This window comes from Zea mays, chromosome 5 (genome assembly GCF_902167145.1).
Source record: "Zea mays cultivar B73 chromosome 5, Zm-B73-REFERENCE-NAM-5.0, whole genome shotgun sequence".
NCBI classification, from domain to species: domain Eukaryota; kingdom Viridiplantae; phylum Streptophyta; class Magnoliopsida; order Poales; family Poaceae; genus Zea; species Zea mays.
Genome location: NC_050100.1, coordinates 44,617,469 through 44,629,515, shown reverse-complemented (window position 1 = coordinate 44,629,515; position 12,047 = coordinate 44,617,469). Strand labels below are relative to the sequence as shown.

The 12,047-nt window shown below is 39.6% G+C and overlaps 2 long non-coding RNA genes across 2 annotated transcripts; both read left to right on the top strand.

Moving 5' to 3' along the window:
• Positions 1-1,455: 1,455 nt before the first annotated feature.
• Positions 1,456-3,746, top strand: LOC111589265 (uncharacterized). Its single transcript, XR_002748262.2, has 3 exons — positions 1,456-1,777; positions 2,751-2,795; positions 3,429-3,746. It is a non-coding gene; the product is annotated as an uncharacterized lncRNA (long non-coding RNA).
• Positions 3,747-5,932: 2,186 nt separating this feature from the next.
• LOC109939473 (uncharacterized) lies at positions 5,933-10,360 on the top strand. The gene is made up of 3 exons (XR_002748261.2): positions 5,933-8,410; positions 9,385-9,429; positions 10,063-10,360. It is a non-coding gene; the product is annotated as an uncharacterized lncRNA (long non-coding RNA).
• The last annotated feature ends 1,687 nt before the right edge of the window (positions 10,361-12,047 follow it).

Sequence of the window (12,047 nt, the reverse complement as noted above, 5' to 3'; positions counted from 1 at the left end):
CAAATAGCAAAGGAAGCATTTAAAGCATGATAAATTGTAGAGGGTCCATTCATAACTTTCCTAGGAACATGAACAATATTCTTCCTAGGCATATCTCTACCATGCATATAGGAAGAACTAGAAGCAAACATAGCATAAGAATCATAGGCATGTGAATCAAAAGCATTACAACTCCTATGAGACTGTCTTCTATCATTGTACATAAAAGCATGGTTCTTTTTAGTACTACTTGCCATAGGGGCCTTCCCTTTCTCCTTGACGGAGATGGGAGCCTTACGGCTTGTTAAGTTCTTGGCTTCCCTCTTGAAGCCAAGCCCATCCTTAATTGAGGGGTGTCTACCAACCGTGTAGGCATCCCTAGCAAATTTTAGTTTATCAAAATCACTTTTGCTAGCCTTAAGTTGGGCATTAAGACTAGCCATTTCATCATTTAACTTTGCAATAGAAGCTATGTGTTCACTACACGCATCAATATCAAAATCTTTACATCTATTGCAAATAACAACATTTTCTACACAAGTTGTTGATTTACTAGCTATTTCTAACTTAGCATTCAAATCATCATTAATACTCCTTAAGCTAGAAATTGTCTCATGGCAAGAAGATAATTCACAAGAAAGCATTTCATTTCTTTTAACTTCTAAAGCATGAGATTTTTGTGCTGCTACAAATTTGTCATGTTCTTCATACAGCAAATCCTCTTGTTTTTCTAAAAGCCTATTCTTATCATTCAAGGCATTAATCAATTCATTAATTTTATCTACCTTGGTTCTATCTAGGCCCTTAAATAAACATGAATAATCTATTTCATCCTCATCACTAGATTCGTCCTCACTTGAAGAAGCATAAGTAGAGTTTCGAGTACATACCTTCTTCTCCCTTGCCATAAGGCATGTGTGACGCTCGTTGGGGAAGAGGGATGACTTGTTGAAGGCGGTGGCGGTGAGTCCTTCATTGTCGGAGTCGGACGAGGAGCAATCTGAATCCCACTCCTTTCCAAGGTGTGCCTCACCCTTCGCCTTCTTATAGTTTTTCTTCTTTTCCCACCTTCCATTCTTCTTTTCCTGGTCACTATCATTGTCAGGACAATTAGCTATAAAATGACCAATCTTACCACATTTGAAGCAGGAGCGCTTCCCCTTCATCTTGTTCTTGTTGGGGTGCTCCTTGCGACCTTTCAGCGCCGTCTTGAATCTCTTGATGATGAGGGCCATCTCTTCATCATTAAGTCCGGCCGCCTCAATTTGTGCCACCTTGCTAGGTAGTGTCTCCTTGCTTCTTGTTGCCTTGAGAGCAAGAGGTTGAGTGTGATACCCAGTTTGCAAAGAAGAGAAGTTGGAGTTTATTCTTTCTTGTTTTTTTTGCTTCTCCTTTGGGTAGTGCACTTTTGGAGTTTGGAATTGTTGGGTAGCATTCGCTAGTAAAACAATAGAATTTTGGTTAGACTTGTGCGCCGGGGTCGGGAGTTGACGCGTGAGCGAGTTGGGTCGTGGTTCTTGATCCGGCCCACTAACCCCCCCTAACCCTAGCCGCCCCTTCCCCTAATTCCCTTCCCCTTGTGCAGCCGCCCCCCCTCTCTAGCCTTTGGCCTCCATCCCCTCCCCCTAATTCCCTCTCTCTTGTGCAGCAGCCCCCATTCCCTCAACCCTAGCCGCCACCCCCCTCCCATCTCCTCCTCTCCAAGTGATGTCCTTCCTCGCCGGATCTTCTTCGTGTGGGTGCAAGTTCCGATTGGAGAATTGGTGGGAGGAAGGAAGGAGGAAAGGAGGAACCCAAGGTGATTTTGTGATTAACTCTTGTTTATTTGTGCTGCAATTCAATCGATTAGATGTTTACGTATGCGAATTGGTAGAGGTGCTGTCCAGAAATTTTGTGGGTGCGCGAACAGCAGTAGTTCTAGCAGATTCTGGGAATTTTTCGTGGGTAATTAGTGGGAATCAGTGGGAGAATCATTTAGAGCTTTGTCATACCTTTCCAACGAGTACTTATGCGCTCGATTCGGAGTTATAATTTAGGAGATATCGTTGTTTGAATCCGGGTATGTTGCTGTCCAAAAAAACAGATTTTTCAGGTGGGTGAACAGCAGTAGTATTAGCAGTTTCTGGGAATTTTTCGTGGGTAATTAGTATTAACCAGTATTATAATCATGTAGGGCTTTGTCTTATCTTTCCAATGAGTACTTATGTGCTTGATTTGGAATTATATTTTAAAAGATATCGCTGTTTGAATCCGGGTATGTTGCTGTAAAAAAAACAGATTTTTCAGGTGGGTGAACAGCAGTAGTATTAGCAATTTCTGGGAATTTTTCGTGGTTAATTAGTGCTAACCAGTATGATAATCATGTATGGCTTTGTCTTATCTTTCCAATGAGTACTTATGCGCTTGAATTGGAATTATATTTTAAAAGATATAGCTGTTTGAATCCGGGTATGTCGCTGTCCAAAAGAGAAAAAAACAGATTACAGGGTTCATCTTATGAACTGTTTTGGGCTAATTAGATGTTGGAATTTAATTATAAATTGTATACAAAACTTGTGGGGAATTTTATGTAGATGCCTCTGAAGTTTTTGTTTGTTACCAATGCTGTCATAATTTTGAAGTTATGAAATTATTAAGCAGCGCCGCTGCAGTTTGGTGGGTGTGGGGAGAGATGTAACCCGCGGGCGGGGTTTGAGTTTGTGCGTAGGTGCGGCGTCGTTTATGAGCCTGGTTATGTGAAATTGGTGCACTAAGTTGTGTGTCAAAAACAGGTGGTGGACTTCCGGATCGTACTTAGGGATTTGCCCAAACTTCCGGTAAAGGCAACTAAATACAGTGGTGGTTGCTACCGTTTGGTTTGCATCCTATGCCTTGTCATTGAGTATGCATAAGTATTTTCTATGATGAAGTTTATTTGTTCGAAAGAATTAATTCTCAATTGTCTAATATTGAGGATGATCATGATTTGGGAATGATATATGTGGTTGATTCCCATCTTGGATGAAGTTGAAGTATCTTTTTGAATCATGTTGTATGAAGTGTTGTAGGCATGTCATGCACATCGCATAATCCATATTGCATTTTGAAGTTATGTCGTGATCTTATGGTCCGACCGTACCGGTACACTTTTAGCATCGTACGTTGCCCGAGGAGGGGTACGATGCGGCTTCATATCCTTAGAGGTATGAAGGCAGAAGTCATCCTTGCATTTGCAGACATTTGCACTCATGAGGTATATATGAAGTGTGACATTACTATGTTACTATTGTGGTTTCTACCTGCGAGGTGTGGTAGCTAGGTGTGTTGTACGTTGTATTCGTGCTGCACCTTCATAATAAGAAGGTTGCGAAATCAAATGGTGGTAAAACAATGTTCTTATGCGGTTAAACAGTTTGTTATTATTTTACTTGCTGAGATGTGTCATCTCACTCTTGCATTACTCAATGCAGGTACTTGATATATGTTGGGAATGAGGGGAGTAGCAGCACGTCCACTTTCACTCTCATATTAAGGCTGCCCAAGCGCATCCATGATTTAATTAGAAACTTGATGTCAAAGGATGTTTGTTTTTTTTACTAGTCATGCGCATTGGTTAATTCAGTTCATGTCGTATGTTTAACTTTCCTTTGCTAGCCGTTTAATAATACTTAGTATGTTTTTTGTCATGATACATGTTTATACACTGTTGCCCCCTCCTTTATGCTATTTTGCAAAGGAGATGTTGTCGAAATTTTATATACGGATGTCAGAAGTGTAGTTCAGTAGCATTCCGGGGTGTTTGTGGATTCCGGGATGTTACAGTTGGTATCAGAGGATAGGCTTTAGATTCTACGCAATTTGAAGATAAATTTGACACACTTGCACATATAGGAAGGGTATGGGTTCGTATATCTTTCATATTAGTATTTTATTGTATAGATGACTAGAACTTCCTTACTCCAAATTCCTTTATGGTTTGATGGGGTACGTCATTAATGACGTAATGCTTGATATGATATGTTATTTCTATTTAATATTGGTTTCTTGATGTGGTTGTTATTGAAGATATTATGCAAGTGAAGCTACTACTGTACTTGTTTTATATACATATTGTCATGATGTTTTTTTTTGATGCAATGTTTTCAAATCTCTGAGCTATTACTATCATATATTTCTATATGCTTGACTGTGGATGTTTTTTTCCAAAAGGATTCTTGGGTTCTAGTACTTGTAGGACCGATTGTTTATTGAGCTTGTCTATAGTGGGTCTAATCCGACTTGGTGTAGTGTGAAAACACTATATAATGTAGTTTTATGGTGTTGTTGAGTTTGATTGACTGTTGGGTTACAACCCAACTTATCAATGTAATATTTCCATGGGTGCAATGCTTTGCGCCTCACTTTTTTGGCTAGTGTGGCTACTTGCTAACTTGATCTTAGTATAAAATTGGTTTGTCTCTATAGAGTAAAGGCAACATTGTAATGTCTATGAAACCTTGAGACTGGTAGAACTCAAGTGAATTTGTAAGATGACGTGGATAGATAAGTTCAACCATGTTTACATGATAGGTTTTCTTATTGTGTGCAACCTTAGCAATAAATAGGGTGATTTCAAGTGGATTTTATGTCTATATTATAGTTGAAGAGGCATGCATGTTTTCCTTCCATGGTTTGTTTCTATAGCCATAAAGGTTATGCATATTTTTTTAGTTGTTGGAGGCTAGTCATGTGGACGATATGGACAACCCATTTTATATATATTTGTAATCGCCGACGATATATGGTAGTTTTATTTTTTTGATCTGTTCTTTACGCATGCTTGTTGAATTATTATTTGGACCGCTTTATCTTAAACAAAGTCAATGCTTAACTGGAAGTTGCTTATGTTTGTTAGTCATCTATCTCTATAATGATGTGGTTGTTGCACCAGATGGAGATTTTTTTTTCATATGAATGATGGTTTGATAGATCATGTATGTCTACTACTTTGAATTCATCCTATGACATCACGAGGTAGAAATTGTTCAAGTGCAATAATAGGAGGTATTGTTGTATGTGAGGTTAATCAAGGTAGTTTGATTAGGTGGATTGTCTTATTGAAGTCCAATTACTCCTGTTGAGCATAGTATCGTGTTATTATTTTAGTGTTGAAAGTAATATTTATGAAGCTTTTGCATGAGTCTGTATCAAGAAGATCATTAGTTTTTCTTGTTGTTATCCCTCCATTGCTTTATGAGTGTTGCACATTTTATCTCTTTTGAGAGGAGAAAAAAAGATGTTATATGTCATGAGCACCATTTGCTTCACGTCAACAAAATAGTTTTGGAGATTTCTATTAGTTGGATTCTAGTGTAATAACAACCATGTTTTATAGTGCTTGAGATGGGTATGTCAGGTGTTCCATACATTGTCGATACATGAATGTTTGACCTTAGTGGCGTTAACAAACGAGGATGTTGAATTTGTTGATTGTTGTGCTTAGTGTTCTAACCTATTTGGTAGAGTTTTATTTAAAGACTTTGTGGAGTTGCATCCCAATTTGGTAGTGGAAAATCCTAGTGTTGATTGCACCTGCCAGTGCCTTGGGTTTCATTTTATATTGTTTTTTTATTGTTGTTAATGTGTTGTTTGGTTTTGGGAGGCATTTTAAATTAGTTGGATGCTGAATCAGGCTTCACTTGTCTAGAATGTTTTGTAGTATGTTTTTTCATCTTTCCATAGGATGCTTAATCACCCGGTTTGGTCCAAACATTTGAGAGTTATGGGTTTCCTAAAACATCCTTATTGGTGTCTCTGGCAGAATGAGTCTTTAATTTTGAACGGAAGAGTAGACATTGAAGACAATATAATTTGGTCTTTGTTGGATTATGAAAGTTTTAGCAATTTTATGGTCTTTCCAACGAGTATTGGTTTGTAATTCTCATTGCATATAATTGGAGTTAGGTTGCTCTGAAGTTGTTGCACCGTTGTGTCTGAACTTTAGTTGTCGTTATAACCACCAATAAATCGACCACGTTTTGATAGTTTCATAGCCCAAAGTTGGGAATTCTCTTTAAGCAAAACTTTTAGTTCTTCTCAGTACCTTTTAAATGGGCATTTACTTGTAATTGTCTGTTAAATAGATTGGTAGAGGTGGTTGTCCGATTATAAGTCGAATCTCTAATGTGCAGTATCTCAGGCTGAGTTTAGCTGTAGGTCATGCATAGTTGAGGGCTATAAAGATAAATTTGGGTGCAACTTTATTGCAAAAGTCGTGGACAATTTTCAAAACTTTTCCAACGCGTGTTCGTTGTAGTTTAAGTTGAGTATAGCAGGAGTTATAGGTTTTTGAATTTTAGTTGTCCATTGTTTCAATCCTATCAGTTTTGCAACAAAAGTGTTGCATTGTTTTATCGGTTTGGAAACCAAATTCGAGACACTCATTATAATAAAAGTTTTAGGGAATGTTATAATCTTTTCAATGAGTTTATATTTGCAAAATTTTGTTAGCTGTAGGGAGTTATGATATAGTGTATAGAATGTGCTTGGATAAATATGTGGGCAGGCATAACATGCTTAAATTGATTCTTGTTTGCATGATGTGAGATTAGGCTTAAATGATTTAAAAAGTTATCATATTGCTTCTATACTTATATTTGTTCTAAGTGTCTCGTAATGAAGAACCTAAAATTATTAGTCTTTCGATGAACGATGAACGCTTTATCTTAGAAGAGTAATGAACCTCATAAAATCTATTGCTTGTTGTTGGGACTGCATGACCAGTTTTAGTTATGCAGCTAGTTCAATAAAGTAAACCATCTTTTCTGTAGAGATGTTATATATAAAAGTTGTAGCCAACTTCTTTATCTTATTTGTGTAAAAATTTCATGACCATAGGTCTAGTAGTTTGGGAGTTATGATTTTCTCAAGTCCAGTCTTGGAATCTGTCCAGATTTTGTACAGACTTCGAAACTGACCTCGTTTGCCCAATTTAAACTTCGAATAAGTTCTTATAAATTATAAATAAGTTGTAGTACTTTTCTTAATCTTTTCAACAAATTTTGGATCACCTTTTTTGGAGATCTATAAGTTAAGTTACAGCTGTTTTAAGTGTGATCTTTGAATCTGTCCAAATTTGGACAGCAGAGCCTTTCTCATGTCTTTTTGACCTTGATATGCATTGAATTAACATGATATGTTATAAATGAATTATAGACAATTCTATTAGATTTCTAAAAAGTCTAGGAGCACCTGAATTGGATGACTGAGACTCCAATTAGGGATTTTTTGAATTGAGTAGTTGAATTCTGTCCAAGTCTGGACAGAATTTACGTTTAGCATTGTTTGACCTTTCTATGTGTCAAATCTTGTTGTGATGATAATACCAAGGGTATAGTGGACTTTATAAGATTTCCATAAAGTCCTAGTCTACTATTTTGGATGCATATTTTGTGAGTTATGAGCAAAACAATTAACCACTGTGCTGCTGTCCAGAAATATGCAAGCATTAAGTTGCTCTCTTGAAGTTGCTCTTGTTTGGCTAAGTTTGGTTTAGGCTATAGGAACACTATATGCATTGCATTCATATATACATTCCTTGAAGTACTTGCATATGTCAATGTTGATTTGGTGTCAGGAAAGCTTTGTCCGAGGTATATAGGACTGTCTACTATCTTAGCCGAGTTGGCAGCTGGGCTTAGTACATACAATTGTCGGAATCTATAATCATAGTACACCATGTATTCCATGTCTTTATGTTGAGGAAGTATTTGAGGAATCCAGACCATCAAATCGAGCTAGAGTCGATTCCCTGTGTAGCAAGACCAGACTCTAGAGTGTCGTCTGCTGCGTATCTTAGAATCCTAGGAGCTTGAGGAGCTGATGTGGCAGAAGTACCCGAACTTTTCATTATGTGTGAGTTTTGTTGATTCATTAATCTTGCTTTTGTCGTTCCGATAAAAGCGTCAGAATTCGAGGTCGAATTCTTTTTAAGGGGGGTAGAGTGTGATACCCAGTTTGCAAAGAAGAGAAGTTGGAGTTTATTCTTTCTTGTTTTTTTGCTTCTCCTTTGGGTAGTGCACTTTTGGAGTTTGGAATTGTTGGGTAGCATTCGCTAGTAAAACAATAGAATTTTGGTTAGACTTGTGCGCCGGGGTCGGGAGTTGACGCGTGAGCGAGTTGGGCCGTGGTTCTTGATCCGGCCCACTAACCCCCCTAACCCTAGCCGCCCCTTCCCCTAATTCCCTTCCCCTTGTGCAGCCGCCCCCCCCTCTCTAGCCTTTGGCCTCCATCCCCTCCCCCTAATTCCCTCTCTCTTGTGCAGCAGCCCCCATTCCCTCAACCCTAGCCGCCACCCCCCTCCCATCTCCTCCTCTCCAAGTGATGTCCTTCCTCGCCGGATCTTCTTCGTGTGGGTGCAAGTTCCGATTGGAGAATTGGTGGGAGGAAGGAAGGAGGAAAGGAGGAACCCAAGGTGATTTTGTGATTAACTCTTGTTTATTTGTGCTGCAATTCAATCGATTAGATGTTTACGTATGCGAATTGGTAGAGGTGCTGTCCAGAAATTTTGTGGGTGCGCGAACAGCAGTAGTTCTAGCAGATTCTGGGAATTTTTCGTGGGTAATTAGTGGGAATCAGTGGGAGAATCATTTAGAGCTTTGTCATACCTTTCCAACGAGTACTTATGCGCTCGATTCGGAGTTATAATTTAGGAGATATCGTTGTTTGAATCCGGGTATGTTGCTGTCCAAAAAAACAGATTTTTCAGGTGGGTGAACAGCAGTAGTATTAGCAGTTTCTGGGAATTTTTCGTGGGTAATTAGTATTAACCAGTATTATAATCATGTAGGGCTTTGTCTTATCTTTCCAATGAGTACTTATGTGCTTGATTTGGAATTATATTTTAAAAGATATCGCTGTTTGAATCCGGGTATGTTGCTGTAAAAAAAAACAGATTTTTCAGGTGGGTGAACAGCAGTAGTATTAGCAATTTCTGGGAATTTTTCGTGGTTAATTAGTGCTAACCAGTATGATAATCATGTATGGCTTTGTCTTATCTTTCCAATGAGTACTTATGCGCTTGAATTGGAATTATATTTTAAAAGATATAGCTGTTTGAATCCGGGTATGTCGCTGTCCAAAAGAGAAAAAAACAGATTACAGGGTTCATCTTATGAACTGTTTTGGGCTAATTAGATGTTGGAATTTAATTATAAATTGTATACAAAACTTGTGGGGAATTTTATGTAGATGCCTCTGAAGTTTTTGTTTGTTACCAATGCTGTCATAATTTTGAAGTTATGAAATTATTAAGCAGCGCCGCTGCAGTTTGGTGGGTGTGGGGAGAGATGTAACCCGCGGGCGGGGTTTGAGTTTGTGCGTAGGTGCGGCGTCGTTTATGAGTCTGGTTATGTGAAATTGGTGCACTAAGTTGTGTGTCAAAAACAGGTGGTGGACTTCCGGATCGTACTTAGGGATTTGCCCAAACTTCCGGTAAAGGCAAGTAAATACAGTGGTGGTTGCTACCGTTTGGTTTGCATCCTATGCCTTGTCATTGAGTATGCATAAGTATTTTCTATGATGAAGTTTATTTGTTCGAAAGAATTAATTCTCAATTGTCTAATATTGAGGATGATCATGATTTGGGAATGATATATGTGGTTGATTCCCATCTTGGATGAAGTTGAAGTATCTTTTTGAATCATGTTGTATGAAGTGTTGTAGGCATGTCATGCACATCGCATAATCCATATTGCATTTTGAAGTTATGTCGTGATCTTATGGTCCGACCGTACCGGTACACTTTTAGCATCGTACGTTGCCCGAGGAGGGGTACGATGCGGCTTCATATCCTTAGAGGTATGAAGGCAGAAGTCATCCTTGCATTTGCAGACATTTGCACTCATGAGGTATATATGAAGTGTGACATTACTATGTTACTATTGTGGTTTCTACCTGCGAGGTGTGGTAGCTAGGTGTGTTGTACGTTGTATTCGTGCTGCACCTTCATAATAAGAAGGTTGCGAAATCAAATGGTGGTAAAACAATGTTCTTATGCGGTTAAACAGTTTGTTATTATTTTACTTGCTGAGATGTGTCATCTCACTCTTGCATTACTCAATGCAGGTACTTGATATATGTTGGGAATGAGGGGAGTAGCAGCACGTCCACTTTCACTCTCATATTAAGGCTGCCCAAGCGCATCCATGATTTAATTAGAAACTTGATGTCAAAGGATGTTTGTTTTTTTACTAGTCATGCGCATTGGTTAATTCAGTTCATGTCGTATGTTTAACTTTCCTTTGCTAGCCGTTTAATAATACTTAGTATGTTTTTTGTCATGATACATGTTTATACACTGTTGCCCCCTCCTTTATGCTATTTTGCAAAGGAGATGTTGTCGAAATTTTATATATGGATGTCAGAAGTGTAGTTCAGTAGCATTCCGGGGTGTTTGTGGATTCCGGGATGTTACATTGAGGCTCATTGATTGGACCATTCAATGCGTCGTCCACGTATCTTGCTTCCTTGATCATCATTCGCCCGCTCACGAACTTTCCAAGTATCTCCTCGGGTGTCATCTTGGTGTACCTAGGATTCTCACGAATATTGTTCACAAGATGAGGATCAAGGACAGTAAAAGACCTTAGCATTAGGCGGACGATGTCGTGGTCCGTCCATCGCGTGCTTCCATAGCTTCTTATCTTGTTGACAAGGGTCTTGAGCCGGTTGTACGTTTGGGTTGGCTCTTCTCCCCTTATCATTGCGAATCTCCCGAGTTCGCCCTCCACCAACTCCATCTTGGTGAGCATTGTGACGTCGTTCCCCTCATGAGAGATCTTGAGGGTGTCCCAAATTTGCTTGGCGTTATCCAAGCCACTCACTTTGTGGTATTCATCCCTGCATAATGAAGCTAGAAGAACAGTAGTAGCTTGTGCATTTTTATGAATTTGTTCATTAATGAACATGGGACTATCCGTACTATCAAAGTGCATTCCACTCTCTACAATCTCCCATATACTAGGATGGAGAGAGAACAAGTGACTACGCATTTTGTGACTCCAAAATCCGTAGTCCTCTCCATCAAAATGAGGAGGTTTACCAAGTGGAATAGATAATAAATGAGCATTTGTACTTTGAGAAATACGAGAGTAATCAAAAGAAAAGTTCGAATTGACCGTTTTCTTTTTCTCGTAGTCGTCGTCGTCCTTTTGGGAAGAAGAGGACTCATCGCTGTCGTCGTAGTAGACGATCTCCTTGATGCGTCTTGTCTTCTTCTTCTTCCCATCTTTGCGCTTGTGGCCCGAGCCCGAGTCGGTAGGCTTGTCATCCTTCGGCTCGTTGAAGATAGACTCCTTCTCGTTGTTGTTGACCACCATCCCCTTTCCCTTAGGATCCATCTCTTCGGGCGATTAGTCCTTTCTTGAAGAGAACGGCTCTGATACCAATTGAGAGCACCTAGAGGGGGGTGAATAGGTGATCCTGTGAAACTTAAACTTAATGCCACAAAACTTGGTTAAGCGTTAGCACAATAATTGCCAAGTGGCTAGAGAGGAGTCTCAACAAAACACAATAACCACAAAGATATCAATCACATAGATGGCATGGTGGTTATCCCGTGGTTCGGCTAAGACCAACGCTTGCCTACTCCACGTTGTGGCGTCCCAACGGACGAGGGTTGCAATCAACCCCTTTCAAGCGGTCCAAAGACCCACTTGAATACCATGGTGTTTTGCTTTGCTTTTCTTAATCCCGTTTGCGAGGAATCTCCACAACTTGGAGCCTCTCGCCCTTACACTTGAAGTTCACAAAGAAGCACGGAGTAAGGGAGGGATTAGCAACTCACACAAGACACAAAGATCACAGCAAATACGCACACACAAGACCCAGACTTAAGCTCAAATGACTAGCACACTAGAACGGAGCTCAAATCACTAGAATGTCGAACAAGTGCGCAAGAATGATGTGTGAGTGATCAACAATGCTCAAAGGATGCTTGGTGTTCTCCTCCATGCGCCTAGGGGTCCCTTTTATAGCCCCAAGGCAGCTAGGAGCCGTTGAGAGCATTTTAGGAAGGCTGATCTTGCCTTCTGTCGACTGGCGCACCGGAC